Here is a 15,798-nt window from a genome sequence, read left to right as displayed (position 1 = left end):
ACTATGTGCCAAGCACTGTTCTAAGTGCTGGGGGGATAAAAGGTAATCAGGTTGTCTCACATGGGGCTCACAGTCTTAATCCCCATTTTCCAGATGAGGTAACTAAGGCCCAGGGAAGTGAAATGACTTGCCCAAAGCCACACACCTGACACGTGGTGGAGCCTGGATTAGAACCCATGACCACTGACTGCCAAGCCTGGGCTCTTTCCACTGAGCCATACTGCTTCTCTAAGTGGAGCAGCAGAGAGCCAGGAGATGGATTTGGCCAAGTCCTTCAAAGAGTTTACAGACATTCTAAGAAGGAGGAAGAACAGGTATCTAATCCCCATTTCTTACAGATGAAGAAACTGAAGCAAAGGAAATTTGAGAGATTTGACAGAAGGCAAGTGACCCAGTTAGAACTAGAACCCAGGCCTCCTGACTCCCCATTCTGTGTTCTTTTAGTTGAAGGCTATAAACTTGCACTATTAGGACAGGACAGAAAACCTCGAAAGTTCTAGAAGTGGAGAGAATACCTAAGTGAGTAACCGAAAGCAAACAGCAGTAGCAGAGGCTGACTTGAAAATCATGTAATATACAACCTCAAGCCAGTTATGTATTACTATGTGAAATGTGCAAGACCTAGCTTGATTATCATAATAATAATAATAATGATGGCATTTGTTAAGCGCTTACTATGTGCCAAGCACTGTTCTAAGCACTGGGGAGGGATACAAGGTGATCAGGTTGTTCCACGTGGGGCTTACAGTCTTAATCCCCATTTGACAGATTAGGTAACTGAGGCCCAGAGAATAATAATGTTGGCATTTGTTAAGCGCTTACTATGTGCAGAGCACTGTTCTAAGCGCTGGGGGAGATACAGCAGCGTGGGGGAGAAGCAGCGTGGCTCAGTGGAAAGAGCATGGGCTTTGGAGTCAGGGCTCATGAGTTCGAATCCCAGCTCTGCCACTTGTGGGCTGTGTGACTGTGGGCAAGTCACTTAACTTCTCTGTGCCTCAGTTCCCTCATCTGTAAAATGGGGATTAAGACTGTGAGCCCCACGTGGGACAACCTGATTTCCCTATGTCTACCCCAGCCTTTAGAACAGTGCTCGGCACATAGTAAGCGCTTAACAAATACCAACATTATTATTATACAGGGTAATCAGGTTTTCCCACGTGAGGCTCACAGTTAATCCCCGTTTTACAGATGAGGTAACTGAGGCACAGAGAAGTGAAGTGACTTGCCCAAAGTCACACAGCTGACAAGCGGCAGAGTCGGGATTAGAACCCATGACCTCTGACTCCCAAGCCCGTGCTTTTTCCACTGAGCCACGCTGCTTCCCTTTTCAGAGAAGTAACACCAACATTCTGCTGCTAAGGACTTCTCTGAGAAAGCATAAAAATGGAAATGGTTCAATATCAGATGAATTCTTAACCCTGCCTGACATCGAAGTGATAGTTGAAAAGGTTCTAAACTTGCCTCCTCATTTAACTATCAAACTCTGTATTGTAGAATAAGAAACTATTCAGGGTAATTCAACCTAAATACTCCCTCTGCACTCTTGGGCATTTTGAATATTTCACTGAGATTCCTGAGAGCAGTTTTATCACTTTTGTCCTTCAGCAAGGAAAGCTACAATAATTTCCGTAAATTGTTCTGTAACTTATTTCTGCTCAAGCCTCTCCTGGGGTAGGTGAGATTTTGGATTCCATAGTTTTTATCTCATTGCTTTTGAGATGACAAATGAAGGGTTTATTTGGGTTTGAGGTTTGAGTTTGCCCTTTTACAGAGAAGGCAACCGACAGTAGGAAAGCAGGAGAGTAGAGTCAAGATGCCCCATCAAATGATTGGCAGTGGATTTGGGCAGATTTCCACATGTCATCATACTTTACAGCGTGTGCCCAGCAAAACACATGACGCACCCCATTCATTCATTCATCCAAGAGTGTTTATTGAGCACTTACTGTGTGCATTGCACTGTACTAGGCACTAAGGAGAGTATGATGTAACAATAAACAGACACATTTCCTACTCACAGTTTACAGTCTAGAGGGGGGAGACAAACACTAAATGTGCCTGGGTGCTCGGTATCTGCAACTTGGGAGGAGGTGGCCATCTTATTGAGGTAATGGCACTTTTTTCTTGCTTCAGGGTTGCTGGACAAATATCTGAAGCCAGCCCTGTTTGTCAATCAATCATAGATTGTAAGCCCGTCAAAGGGCAGGGACTGTCTTTATCTGTTGCCGACTTGTACATTCCAAGCGCTTAGTACAGTGCTCTGCACATAGTAAGCGCTCAATAAATACTCTTGAATGAATGAATATTTATTGAACACTTGCCATGTGCTTAGCAGTGTATTAAGCACTTGGGAGAGTACGATAGAGCTGGAAGACACTTTCCCTGCCCACAATGAGGTCTATGAGAACCGCTCCAAAGACCAATCCCGTGAAATGTAGGATTCATGAAATACACTGAAAGACCCTTGTCCTGAAGGAAAAGGAAACGCTGCTTTTGGATGAGGGAAAACTGCCAGTGGACAGTTTATAGGTGAAGAGCACAAACTTTGGGAGTAGTCCAGATGAGATTATGGAGTGGGGGGAGGGGGTGGGGGAGGAGAGGAAGGAAAGAAGAGTTCACTCCCTTGGCGAAAAGGGGGATTTTCATGGAAATTACAAATAATGTTTAAGTCAATCTCCAATAGACTTTTTTCCCTTTGGCATTTAAATAGACCCTTTTCACCTTCCCTTCCTGAAAGAAAATTGTTGCCTGTAACTACAGTCCGAAGGAGGCCGAATCAAAAGAGAATTACAGGGTTGACTGGATCCATCAGATTTCCTCTAGATACAGGATTCCTGCCCTTGAACCATTCCAGAATTGATTAGGATTAAATAATTGATGCAAAAAATACTTGGACAAAAGCCTTATAAAAACTTCAGGTATTATAGCATGAATGGAGATGCTGTGCTGAAAATCATAAGCAAAATTAAAGGTGAGAGAATGATACTCGGGAGGAAAAGCTGAGGGGAATGAATTCATCTAGTCCAGTGAAGAGAAGACAGAGAGGATGTAAAATGTAATAGAGAGAGACCTTCAAATAATTCGCGGAATAGCATGCAAGGCATCTGTACTCTCCTACTTGCCTACTGTATTCTGTGCCACAGCAGAAATGTTACTGGCAGGGGTGAGAAGACTGTGAGTGGATCTGTACACACCCACTAGCACTGGAATTAATATCCCTGCCTAGGTTCTCCGCCCCGAAGTCACAGGACTGAGCCTCATCCATTATTCTCACCGGGAGACTGATATGATTGATGGTGAGCAGCTTTGCACTGTTTCCACTCAGATCAGAACAAGAGGAAATGAGCTTCAGTTGTCACAGGATGACTTTGGAAATTAGGAACCAGGAAGAACTTCCTCCCTGGAGCATCACAGACACTGGAAGGGTTTAGAATCGAGGTCAGTGGAATTCCCTCTCCCTAGATTAGACAGCCACATTTCTGGAATGGTTCAAGGGCAGGAACCCTGGATCTAGAAGAAATCTAATGGGCCAAATCCATCCTATAATTCTCTCCCAAAACCCAGGTCCTCTGACTCCCAGGCCTGTGCTCTTTCCACTAGGTCATGCTGTTGCAGAGCATTGTAGTAAGTGCTTGGGAGACTACAGTATAACATAAGGATGTCATGCTTACAGGAAGGAAGATGGCAACCTCCAAGGATCCGAGTGAATTATTAGTAATAAGAGGGGCATTTGTTAAACTCTTATAATAGGCCAAGTACTGGAGTTAGTGCAATCAGATGAGACATTGTCCCTTCCCACGTGGGCCTCACAGGGTGGGGGAACAGGTATTTAATTCCCATTTTATCGATGAGGAAACAGAGGCACAGAGAAGTTAAGTGACTTGCCCAAGGTCACAGAGCAGGCAAGGGGCAGAGCGGAGTTGTAATCCAGATCTCCTGAGATCTAGTCCAGTGTTTTTCACATCAGGTTACCCTGCTTCTTGCTGGTCAGAATATAAGTAAAAGTGCCTTATATGTGTTGCTATCGATAGCTACTAATTACACAGTTTCCGAGAATATGGCCACAAATTGGGCAAGACTGTAACTAGAACTCAAGGCTCAGTAATATGAAGTAGAAACCAGTTTCATTCATTCATTTCCTCAAACTACACCCCCATCTTGCTATTCTTCTGCTATCAGGGGTCTTTAATGAGAGTTTGTGTTTGTGTGCATGTTTTTTCTCAACAATCTGAAGCTGAAGGAAATATAACGAGCTAAATCGATGTGAGCTAAATGTATATGAGCTAAATATAAACGGGCAGATAGTCTGCTGACTTTTGCATTGTATTGCCCAAGTGCTTAGTCTGTAAGCTTGTTGTGGGCAGGAAATATGTCTGTTCTTATATGGTACTCTTCCAAGCGCTTACTACAGTGTTCTGTGCACAGTTAAGTGCTCAATAAATATGATTGGATGAATTAATAGTACAATGCTCTGCAAATGATAAGCGATAAATAAATATTACTGATAAATTAAATCAGTGGTTGAGACCCTCTTGGAAGAACTTACCTCCCTAAGACAACACAAGGGAAGTGTACTTCTGCTGGGGAATCCAAACCAGTAATCACAAAAGGAGCTGCTGTGAATAACTCTCTCTCTCTCAGCTTTTATTACAATAACCCTCCCTGCAGGCTTCTATTTTCCCATTCTTCTCTTTTATTCCTAGGAGGGAGTTTAGAGCTGTATTCCTCAAAGCTGCGCAGGGGAGAATAGAATCAGAACTCGGAGAGAATTTTTTTTTTAAAAAGCAGCAAATGGGATTAAGAGGCTGGAGGGAATGACTAAAGAAAAGATTAAAATAATATTAAAAAGTAGATCTCAGCAAATGAAGAATTAAAGGACCACCTATTGCTAACAGGGAATAAATATGAAGTAATGAGAAATGTGTAGCAAAGAAGAAAGAGAAAAACTGAGAGCAATGGGATGGAATCAAGCGAAGTGCGATGATATGACCTTGTATTTGTTCAGAAATTGGCCAACAAAGAGCTTAAATGTTTGCAAGATATTAGGTGAAATCCTGTCAGATGAATAAGATCTTTGCTTGTGAAGGTCGTTTAACTCTTTTCAGGCCGCTAGGAAGTGATTTAGCACACTGAAGGAGACTATAAATAGCTCCTAGTAATTTTACAGATTGAATGCCTCTCCAAAAATGCCTATTTTGCACACAGAAAGTAATTTGCTCCATGGGCAGAATCTGGTACACTCTCTCATGGAATTGAATAAATCTCCCTAAGGAAGAGTCACTGGATCAGAATTGTGGCAGTTGTTTAGCGCTTACTATGTGCCAGGCACTGTCCTAAGCCCTGGGATGGATACAAGCAAATCAGGTTGGATACAGTCCCTCTCCCACGTGAGGCTCACAGTCTCAATCCCCATTTTACAGATGAGGTAACTGAGGTACAAAGAAGTAAAGTAACTTGTCCAAGGTCACACAGCAGACATGGTGGATTCGGGATTAGAACCTTAGACCCTTCTGAATCCGAGGCCCGTGTTCTATCCACTATGCCATGCAGTTTTCAGGGCTGTCCAGTGTTGGAGATAGGGAAAAACTTGGGGGAGAAAGTATTCCCAATTCAGCTCAGACGTGGTTTCTAACTTTCTGGGATTTTTTACTGTTCCATTTGTAATCCCAGCTCCGCCGCTTGGCAGCTATGTGACTTTGGGCAAGTCACTTCACTTCTCTGGGCCTCAGTTACCTTATCTGTAAAATGGGGGTGAAAACTGTGAGCCCCACATGGGACAACCTGATCATTTTGTATCCTCCAGTGCTTAGAACAGTGCTTTGCACATAGTAAGCGCTTAACAAATACCACCATTTATTTTTATTTTATTTTTTAACCCCATGCCACAGCAGGATAAGGCTGGTAGGGATGGATCTACACAACTACTATCACTATAATCAATTCCTTCCCATCGGTTCTCAGTCCCAAGTTTCAGAAGCCAAGCTTGCCCATCTTCCTTGACAAAAGACCTGGAATGATACACCTGGGGCAGGAAGTCCTGAGGGTCCAGGCACAGAGTCAGCCACAGCTGCTTCCCCCACCTGCTCCTCCAGCCCCTTCCTCCTTGAATGGCCTCTCTTTGGGCCTGAGTTGGGCACTCTGCCAACCGTTTCTTCTTTACTTTTGACTTTCTGAGACACAAAAAAATTCTAAAAAAATATATTTAAGTGGGAAGTGGGAAAGGCCCAACTCTGCCTCAGACACAGGCAGGATTTTTCCACCTCAATCAAGATGTCATGCCCAGCATGGCATAGCAGACAGAGCACAGGCCTGGGAGTCAGAAGGTCAGGGGTTCTAATCCTGGCTTCGCCACTTGTCTGCTGTGTGACCTTGGGCAAATCACTTCATGACTCTGGGCTTCGATTCCCTCAAATGTAAAATGGGGATTAAGACTACGAGGCTCATGCAAGACAGGCCCTGTGTCCAACCCAATTTGCTTGTATCCGCCCCCAGCTCTTAGTGCCTGACACATGGTGAGTGCCTAACAAATACCACAATTATTATTTATATTATTATTAGCCAGCACTCCTCTGCCTTTTCCTGTTAGTAAGAAACTAACTAATGTTAGCATCAGGGCCTTGACCTGAGAACTTGATGTGGAGTCATTGCACTGCTGAAATAGAGTAATAGACTAATTCAGCATCAAGCATTCAGCAAATCTTTTTGAAGAGCTGCAATTATCCTAATAGCCGGTGACTGAAGAGGCAGCTGATTCAGGCTGATTTTTGAGATCCAAATTGAACCTAAAATTTCAGTGTTCTTGTTGTCATCATCATCTTCTATTCATCTTTATTGACACTTCTAGAGTGAATGACATTGTACTAATATTCGGAAACTTTTACCCTTGACATAGCAGATCTTCAAAACTCCTCTACTAGATTGTAATCTCCTTGAGGGCAGGGATTGTGCTCACATACTCTACTGTACTCTCTCAAGTGCTTCGTTTGGTGCTCCACACACAGCATGTGCACACAGCATGTGCTCAATAAATAATAACAATAAGAATGGTATTTGTTAAGCGCTTACTACATGCCAAGCCCTGTTCTAAATGCAGGGGTAGATACAAAGTAAGCAGGTTGTCCTCCACATGGGGAACAGATGAGATGCCTGAGGCACAGAGAAGTGAAGTGACTGATTGATTCAAAGAGAATAAATAAAACAAATGAGATGTCATTTTTAAATTGCATTGATTAAAGCTAATCTAGTAACATGAGGCAACATAAAGTACAACCTACAGCACCCGTTTGTAGGAAACAGCAAGGCACTGATGAAATCAGCCATCATCTTTGTTGTAAATATAAAGATGACAACTGTGATGGATGATGTCCTGTTTCATTCCACACTAATCTCTCCTGTTGCCTCCCCCCAGAAACTCTAGATATGAGACTGGAGGGCAGAAATCAATCAATCAATTAATGGTATGAATTGAGCACTTACTGTGTTCAGAGCACTGTCCTAAGTGCTTGGGAGAGTTCAATATAACAGAGTTTGTAGACATGTTCCCTGCTGATCACAAACTTACAATTTAGAGGGGGAGACAGACTTTAATATAAATAAATTCAGAATATGTGCCTAAGTGCTGTGAGGCAGAGGGAGGGGTGAAAAAAGGGGGCATACCTAAGTTGCCTCCCTGTATACCCCACTCCATCTTGTGTCCCCAGCTCACCGTCAGAAATTCTGCCCTGACACTAAGCTATTTAAGCATGAGGTGAGGTAAATTTCTAAGACATGGCTTTGACATCACATCAGATCACAAGCTTTCAAAAGTGATGCTGAATTCACGTAGCATGACATGAGATTAGGTGGCATTCTCGGGTAATAGTCTAAAATAGCTAAGCGTAAAGAATGTTCTTTATAATAAAATGGAAATTTTATGGTGTAACGCCGTTTAGCCACGCAAAGGTTGACGTAGGGGTCTGACAGCATACCTCTCAAATAGCCCCATTTCAAAACGATCACTCAGGAGTAATAGTAAGCTCATCATGGGCAGGAAACGTGACTACCAACTCTGTTGAATTGTACTCTTCCAAGATTTTAGTACAGGTTCTGTACACAATAAGTGCTCAAAAAATATCATAGATTGATTTAATGAGAACCTGCTAAGTGTAGCACACTCTACTAAGAACTTGGGACATGCTCGGGAGATGCATCAGAAGCACAAGAAGCTTGCTTTCTGAGAGGGGAGACAGACTATATATGTGTGTGTATATATATATATTTATATCTATACTCACCTCACGCATAGAGGTGCACACACATATGCAGATATATATATATATCTACGTATATCTCTATGATTCTATTTATCTTGATGATGTCTGTGCTAGACAGCTTGTTTTGTTTTGTTCTGTTTTGCTTTGCTCCTGTCTCCCCTGTTTAAACTATGAGCCCGTAAATTGGGCAGGGATTGTCTCTGTCTGTTGCCAAATTGTACACTCCAAGCCGTTAGTACAGTGCTCTGCACATAGTAAGCGCTCAATAAATACTATTGAATGAATATGCACACACATATATATATATACACATACCCACACACACACACATATATATATATATATATATATATATATATATATATATATGCACACAAATGTGGTCAGGTGGATTATAAGTAAGTAATAAATCAGGCTTTCTGGTATAGATTGCCAAGTGGAGGATCAACCCACGTTCATGATTTGCCCAGCACCTGGAGGACACAGTGGTAGACTGAACTGTGAATCAGAAAACTTAAACAATTGTTTTTTCTTTTGTTGCACCACAGAGACCTGTGGAGGTAGATGGGGTCAAATCCACCCAAAAATATCTCCTTCCTGTCCTGTACATTTTCTTTCGACTTTCTTAGACAGTCAGGCCTCTTATTTATGACTTTCCACAACCTGCCAAGATTCAGTGGCCCATAAGAAGTATGGAACTTCTGTAGGTGTAAATTGGAAACAAGCTTCCATTCAGTGTCGCAGTTTGAATGTTGACTGTCAGCATCAAGGCTAGTAAGAGTCCCGAAACCAGATTCTGCCCCTGAATGCAGTGACTTCCTTTGGAAGCTGCAAATGCGCATTTTACCTACCAGAATGTAGAAGAAGAGCCCCACCTGTAAACTTCTGGAAGCCCAGAATATTATATGCTTCATAAAAAGGAACATGCCTGCGTGAAGACAGTTAAAATCATTTCATTATTATTTTTATGGTATTTATCATTATTACTATTACTGTCATTGTTTTGTATTTATTAAGCACATACTCTGTGCCAAGCACTGTTCTAAGTATTGGGGTAAATACAAGATAATCAGGTCGGGCCAGTCCCTGTTTCACATGGGCTCACAGTCTTAAGTACAAGAGAGAACAGGCATTGGATCCCCATTTTACAGATCAGGAAACTGAGGTAGAGAGATATCAAGTGTCTTACCCAAAATCACAGAGCGGGCAAGTGGCAGACTTGGGATTAGAATCCGAGTCCTCTGATTCTCAGGCCTGTGCTCTTTCCACTAGGCTATCCGGCTTCCCCATCTTTATGATGTAGGCCTGGGATTTGGAAAATTGCTGTTCAAGGTCATGGCGACGTAGTCTGAAATCTACCTCTGCCCTTACAGGTGACCTTACCACACGCGTAGGGAAGTGGCAGACGGTCAAGTATTTTTACGTTCATCCAAACTTTTCTAATCCAGTTCTTTGCTGAAGCTAAATTAGGGAGATGCCAATAAATTGGAGAGGGGCAAGGGAAGGAGAGACAGAGACAGTGAGGAAAGAGAGAAACAAAAGTAGTTTATGCTTCCAAACACATGGGTGCTACCTGAGATTCTGTTTTATATCCCACTGTGCATTTAAATGCACTCCACAAGGAATTTAAAAGGCAAATCACCAGGCAAATACTCTTTTGTAAAGAGATAATTAAGAAAAAAAATCCAATTGAGTTAGGGCCAGTAAACAGAACAGCAGATTTAATAATAAGGGTGTACAATATTTATATATCATTTCATTTGAGGACTTCAAACTGCTTTACAAATGTTGTGCGGGATTACTCCCCGAAGTAAATCAGCCTCATCAGGACTGTGTTTCACGATGAAATGACTCCCAAGTATATCCCGTGGCTTCTCAAATGGCTTTGGAAAGCTCTCAGTATCCTTCATAATAAGAGGTGCTCTACAAGTGCAGGATCATTGTCGTATTCATAATGTATATTTGTTGAAAGGATGCAGCCAGCAATGGAACCTTAATTAACAGGCATGTTCCAAAGAGAACTCATCTTTCTTTTAAGCTAAAGGCGCAATCAAATAGGAATGTCTCTGCTGAGGACTCCTCTTCCTCCTAAGCTAAATGCACTTTCAAATAAGAGAGTCTCTGCTGAGGTGTCAGACGCGAAGGATAAATTTGCAGATGTCTTAAACTCTGTGCAGTGGGAATCATTTCAGTTGGGGATAACACCACCATTTGGCTCAATTACTTTTCGAGCAGGAGAAGCAATTTGTAATTCCTGGAGGGAAAACTGGCTTCTGTCTCAATACCCTACTCTGGAAAGATTCAGAGGGCTTCATCACCAGAATGATTTCCCAGGGCATTGAATATGTTACACTGAAGACATAAACCTTGTTCAAAGCCAAGCAGAATCTATGGAAAAGAAGCTTTTTATTTTGACGGCTTAGATTTCCTCTTCTGAGAGGGCTCTAAATGTGTTTAAGGAGGTGGTGCAATGCTAGTACTCTCATTTAATTTAAGGAAGGTAGCAAAATAGCCTCTTCCATATTTTGAATGGGGAGCTGTCTTCTGTTGGATATTATAAAACCTAGATCAGGAGGCATGTGTTATCAAGGACTTGTTCTCTGTGGTGGTGACTCAGATATTTCACTAAGGATCGTTCCTGGGGAAAACACAGGACAGGGAATTAAGGAGCCTCAACCCAGTTCAGGATCTTCTGGGGACCTGGGTTGAGGTCAATTACTTCTGGGTCTCAGTTTCTCCATTTACCAAAGAGAAACTCTGTTAATAACTGTGGCATCTCTTCATTCAACCCATTCATTTATTCAGTCGTATTTATTGAGCACTGTACTAAGTGCTTGGGAGAGTACATTTATAACAATAAACAAACACATTCCCTGCCGCAACAAGCTTACGGTCTAGAGGGGGAGACAGATAATAATATGAATAAAGAAATAAATGAATGAATTCATAGGTCTGTTAAGCACTCGCTAGGTATCAAGCACTTAGAGAAGCACTGGGGGTAGGAACAGGGTAACCAGATCAGACATAGGCTATTTTGCTACTTTCCTTAAATTAAAAGTTGGAAGATATAAACTGTGTATTTCTCTTCTGCTCAAAAGACTCCCTTCTGTTTATATGAAGGGAAGTAAAAAATTGGAACTTTTACTTTAAAAATTAACTTAGAAGTGTCTTAATTCTGACCCTGGTAGTGGTCAGAATTAATTCTAGTAAAGGGGAGATTCCTTTGCACTGGTATTTCATCTGGGGATGTTCTGCAGAGACCTAACTGACATGTGCCAGTAATAAGGAACAGCCGAAAGAAAGTAAGACGAGTGAGGACATGACTAAGCTAGTCATGGTTAGGCATGGCTAGGCTTTCTTGTTCATTGATTTGGAAAGAGTATGAGACTGGAAATCAGAAAACCCAAGTTTGAGTCCCACTGATCTTCTGGGTGACCTTGGGTCAGTCACTTAATGTCTCTGTATTTCAGTTTACTCATCTGTAAAATGGAACTACAGTAGATTGTGAGCCCAGTGTGAGATACAGGAACTGGATCCAATCTCATAACTTACATCTATCCTAGCACATAGCACATAGTAATCCCTTAAAGTTGTAATTCTAATTATTATTACTGTTTGATCTTGATATTTTAAAATATCCCCCAGAATATTTACACATTAGACGTCCTTTAAGAATACCCCTTTAAGTGTTCATTGTTTTGTTTCATATTAAGGCTTTCCTCTTTCTCTGACTGCATAGAGCAAATTTTTGTCCCTTGGTTTCATCTGGAATAACACTGACCATCTTTTCTATCTCTCTAGCCTCTTCCATGGAAAGATCTCAAGGTACACTGTAAATAAATCAGGTGCTATAGTTCCCATTTCAAGCAAGAGAAACAGAGTTGTGTGTCTTTATTGAAGGTTTGCCTTAGACAGCTTCAATTATGTCTTCTCTCATTATTTCTGCATTTCATGAATCTCCAAATCCTTTCTGGCAGCAGTAAGCCTGGAGAGTTATACTCGTTCTCTAGATGAACCATTTTATGTCCCACAAGCAGGAAAACTGATTACAGAACTGGATGGGGAGGACAGAGCTGTACACCACTCCGACTTTCTGGTTTCTTATTGAACAGAGCTCATGCAAGAGCAGCAAAATCAATCATATTTATCGAACATTTACTGTGTGCAAAGCACTGTAGTAAGAACTTGGGTGACTAGAGTGTAACAGAGCAGTGGTAAACACTTTCCCTGCCCTCAAGAAACTTATGGTCTCGACGGGGAGACATACATTTTCATTCCTAGCTCGGGCAGTGGTTAGGAAGGTAACCTGCTACAAGTCAAAACTCACCTGTGCTGGGCAGCAGTGGCATGGAAGAGAGTCACGGGCGGAGACTCAAGTTTACTGCACGGAAGAAGGCAGTGGTAAATCACTTCCATAGTTTTACCAAAAAAACTCTATGGATACACTACCGGAATGATTTCAGATTGAGGTGGGGCTTTCTGGGAGAAATGTGTCCTTGGAGTCACTATGGGTCTGAGATGACTCGACAGTGTAGGACAAGACAGACATAAGGGCAGTGGGGCTGAGGGTGAGGTGAATAAAGGGTGAAAATCCAAGTACAAAACCGACTTAACATGGGAAAATCCATAAAGTCATTGGAGGGAAAGGCAGGCGCTTCGCTGATGAGCAGAAAAAAAATCTCTTGCAAGTCATCAAGAAGCTACCACTAGTGAATCAATTTTTGAGAATTTTCACCTGAGGCTTTTTGGTTTGTGTAAAAGAAATTCAATTAAGACCATTTAATTTCCAGCATTCCTGCAGAAAGTAGAAATCAGAATGGATGGATGCTGAGGTTGGCAACACTCTAGAGCTTTAACCCTCACATGTGTCAACTGACAATCTTTCTCTCAGAGCCTCCTTGACACTTGGCTTTATTTCTCTCCCTGCATCCTTGGCTATTCGAAATGGAAATTAATTTGCAGAATAGCCCTTAGGGGAAGGGAATTTTAGCACGGTTAGTGAACCAGTAAACGAAGGACTCTATAGAGAAGCACATGGAAAACCTTCTGTAAATAGTCGCACAGAGTAATTTTATGATGTCTTATTTCTGTGTCCATTTTCATCTGGTTTTTAGATGAAACCAAATCTTGAGGAAAATAAAGAGATATAGTAGCAAACTTTAACACATTTACATCCTAAGCCTCCTAGGCCTCATATTAAACTCCTTACCATAGGCTTTAAAGTCCACAGTCAACTTGCCCACTCCTACTTTACCTAGTTACTTTCCTACTACAACACAGCCTGCGCTGTTCGCTCCTCCGTGCCAACCTACTCACTATACCTCAGCCTTGTCTTTCTCTCTGCCGAACTATCATCTACATCCTGCCTCAGTAGTAGAACACCTTCCCTCTTCATATCTGATGGACGGTCACTCTCCCCACCTTCAAAACCTTATTAAAAGCACATCTCATCCAAGAGGCCTTCCCTAACTAAGCCCACAATACCTCTTCTCCCACTCCCTTCTGTGTTATTCTGGCACTTGGATTTACTCCCTTTATTCACACCTCCCTCAGCGCTTATCAGCATATACATTATTTATTTATGTTGATGTCTGTCTTCCCCTTTAGACTGTAAGCTCATTGTGAACAGGGAACATGTCTCTCAACTCTGTTATATTGTACTGTCCCAAGCCCTTAGTGCAGAGATGTGCAGTCAATAATTGCTCAGTAAGTGCATCTGTGTCAGTAAGTGCTCAAGAAATACAACTGATTGATGGATTGATTTGATCTCTTTCATCTTTACCTTTCGTCTCAAAGGGCATTATCTATTGGGAGGAGAAGAAGGTTGAGAAAAGTGGTGCCATTTAAAGCAGGTCACTAAGAAAGTCCTTGGAAGAGCAAAAAAAGCTTTCACATCATTTGATGCCCAAACTAGTGTGCTGTTCTTGGTGATCGTAAATGACAATGATGATGAGTTGATTGTTCCCAGACAGAGGAAACTACATCTACAGGCTTTTTAAAGGCTTCCAAACTGAGTAGACAAGCTTAGGAAATAGAATTTGACTTCTTAACCCTCAGGAACTCCAGCCAGTGAGTGATACTTTTGCTAAAATCCATGCAAAGAATGTTTTCCTGTTCAGCTGGAACCCTTCCAAGAGAATTGGTCTCCTAAGTGCCTTCCACTGTATCGCTTTTCTCTCTCATTCAACATGAGAGTCTATGTCTGAGATTTGTGCTGTCCATCGATATCAAGTTTAGCCCTCTTTATCAGTGTATGAAGAGCAAAAGCATGGCAAATTAGTCCAGTCGCTGCTGAGTCAGGGCACAAGAAGAACTTGAAAAATGGTATGCTTGGTTTTGCCCAGAATCCATCTTGAGATTTTAGGACAAACACTGTGCATTAGTGTTCATTAACTGTACTTCTCTGTGAAAGCAGGAGGTCATTGGCCACAGACAGATGGATATGGTGAACTGCAAACAAGAAAGAGTAGCTCTTTACCAGCAGGAACTTCATAAGGATCCTGAGACAAGAAGGAAAAGGTACAGACTGCAAGAACAAATGTAACACTGCAATGAATAGTCTTCACTGTGTGCATAGTACAGTGTTCAGGATTGCATTTTTCCTTCTCAGCTGCCCATGCAGTCATAGGTGAATTTCATTTTCATTGTCAGTGGCATCTACTCTGAGCACCTGAGCACAAAGGGCCACTGTATATATTAATATATGTGTATAAATGAATGTAAATATGTATAGAAAGCAATTTAAAGCAGTTTCAGGGTTCTGAGCAATAGCAAGACATATAATTGAGCATTCTCTGCCTGCCGGGAGCTTACGCTTCACTCAGGCATGAGCGACCATTGCAGACAAAACTCAAACTAGTACCACGCAAATCCAGCCTTGTTGTATCAGCCCATCTGCCTGTTGGACAAGTTGTATAATCAACTTTTCCCCCAGCCCCCACCTTTTCCCTAATACCAAACCCACCCCACTCTCCTCCTCTGAAGCTCTGAAAATTGTGAGTTCAACTCATCCACAAAACTGGCCACAAGAGGAAGAAATTCCCAAACCCCCTTTTGTGGATTCCAAAACAAAGCTTTTCCCTTCTGTGAGCATATTTAAAGATTTGCAGATCTGGGAATTTTTTTTCCCCAAAAAACTCATTCATCATGCTCCAGGCATTCTCAGCCATATAAATACAAGCATATTTTTAGTTTGTTTTTGTGTTATTTTTACAACTCTAACATCACATAGAAAATAAAATATTTGTTTACATGCATGGGATACATTTAACAATCAGTTACATATTGAGAGTAAAAATTGCTTGATTGTTTGACTTGATTGTGGTGGGGTTGGTGATTATTCTTCGTTTCTATAACCCAATCTCACAGTCACTCAAAGCCCTTTCTTCCCTCTCTGAAAAGAATTGAAGAGCTGCACATTCTCAACAGAGCCCCTCTTCCTATCAACCAATTTCCTGGAGCAGTCCTGTTGGCAGTAGCAGCAACGTTCTGGCATCTCAAATGCACAGTAGGCTGGTTTAAAGTGTTTGTGAAGTTCTAAGAATAG

Source organism: Ornithorhynchus anatinus, chromosome 4, assembly GCF_004115215.2.
Source record: "Ornithorhynchus anatinus isolate Pmale09 chromosome 4, mOrnAna1.pri.v4, whole genome shotgun sequence".
Lineage (NCBI taxonomy): Eukaryota > Metazoa > Chordata > Mammalia > Monotremata > Ornithorhynchidae > Ornithorhynchus > Ornithorhynchus anatinus.
This window is presented reverse-complemented; position numbering follows the sequence as displayed.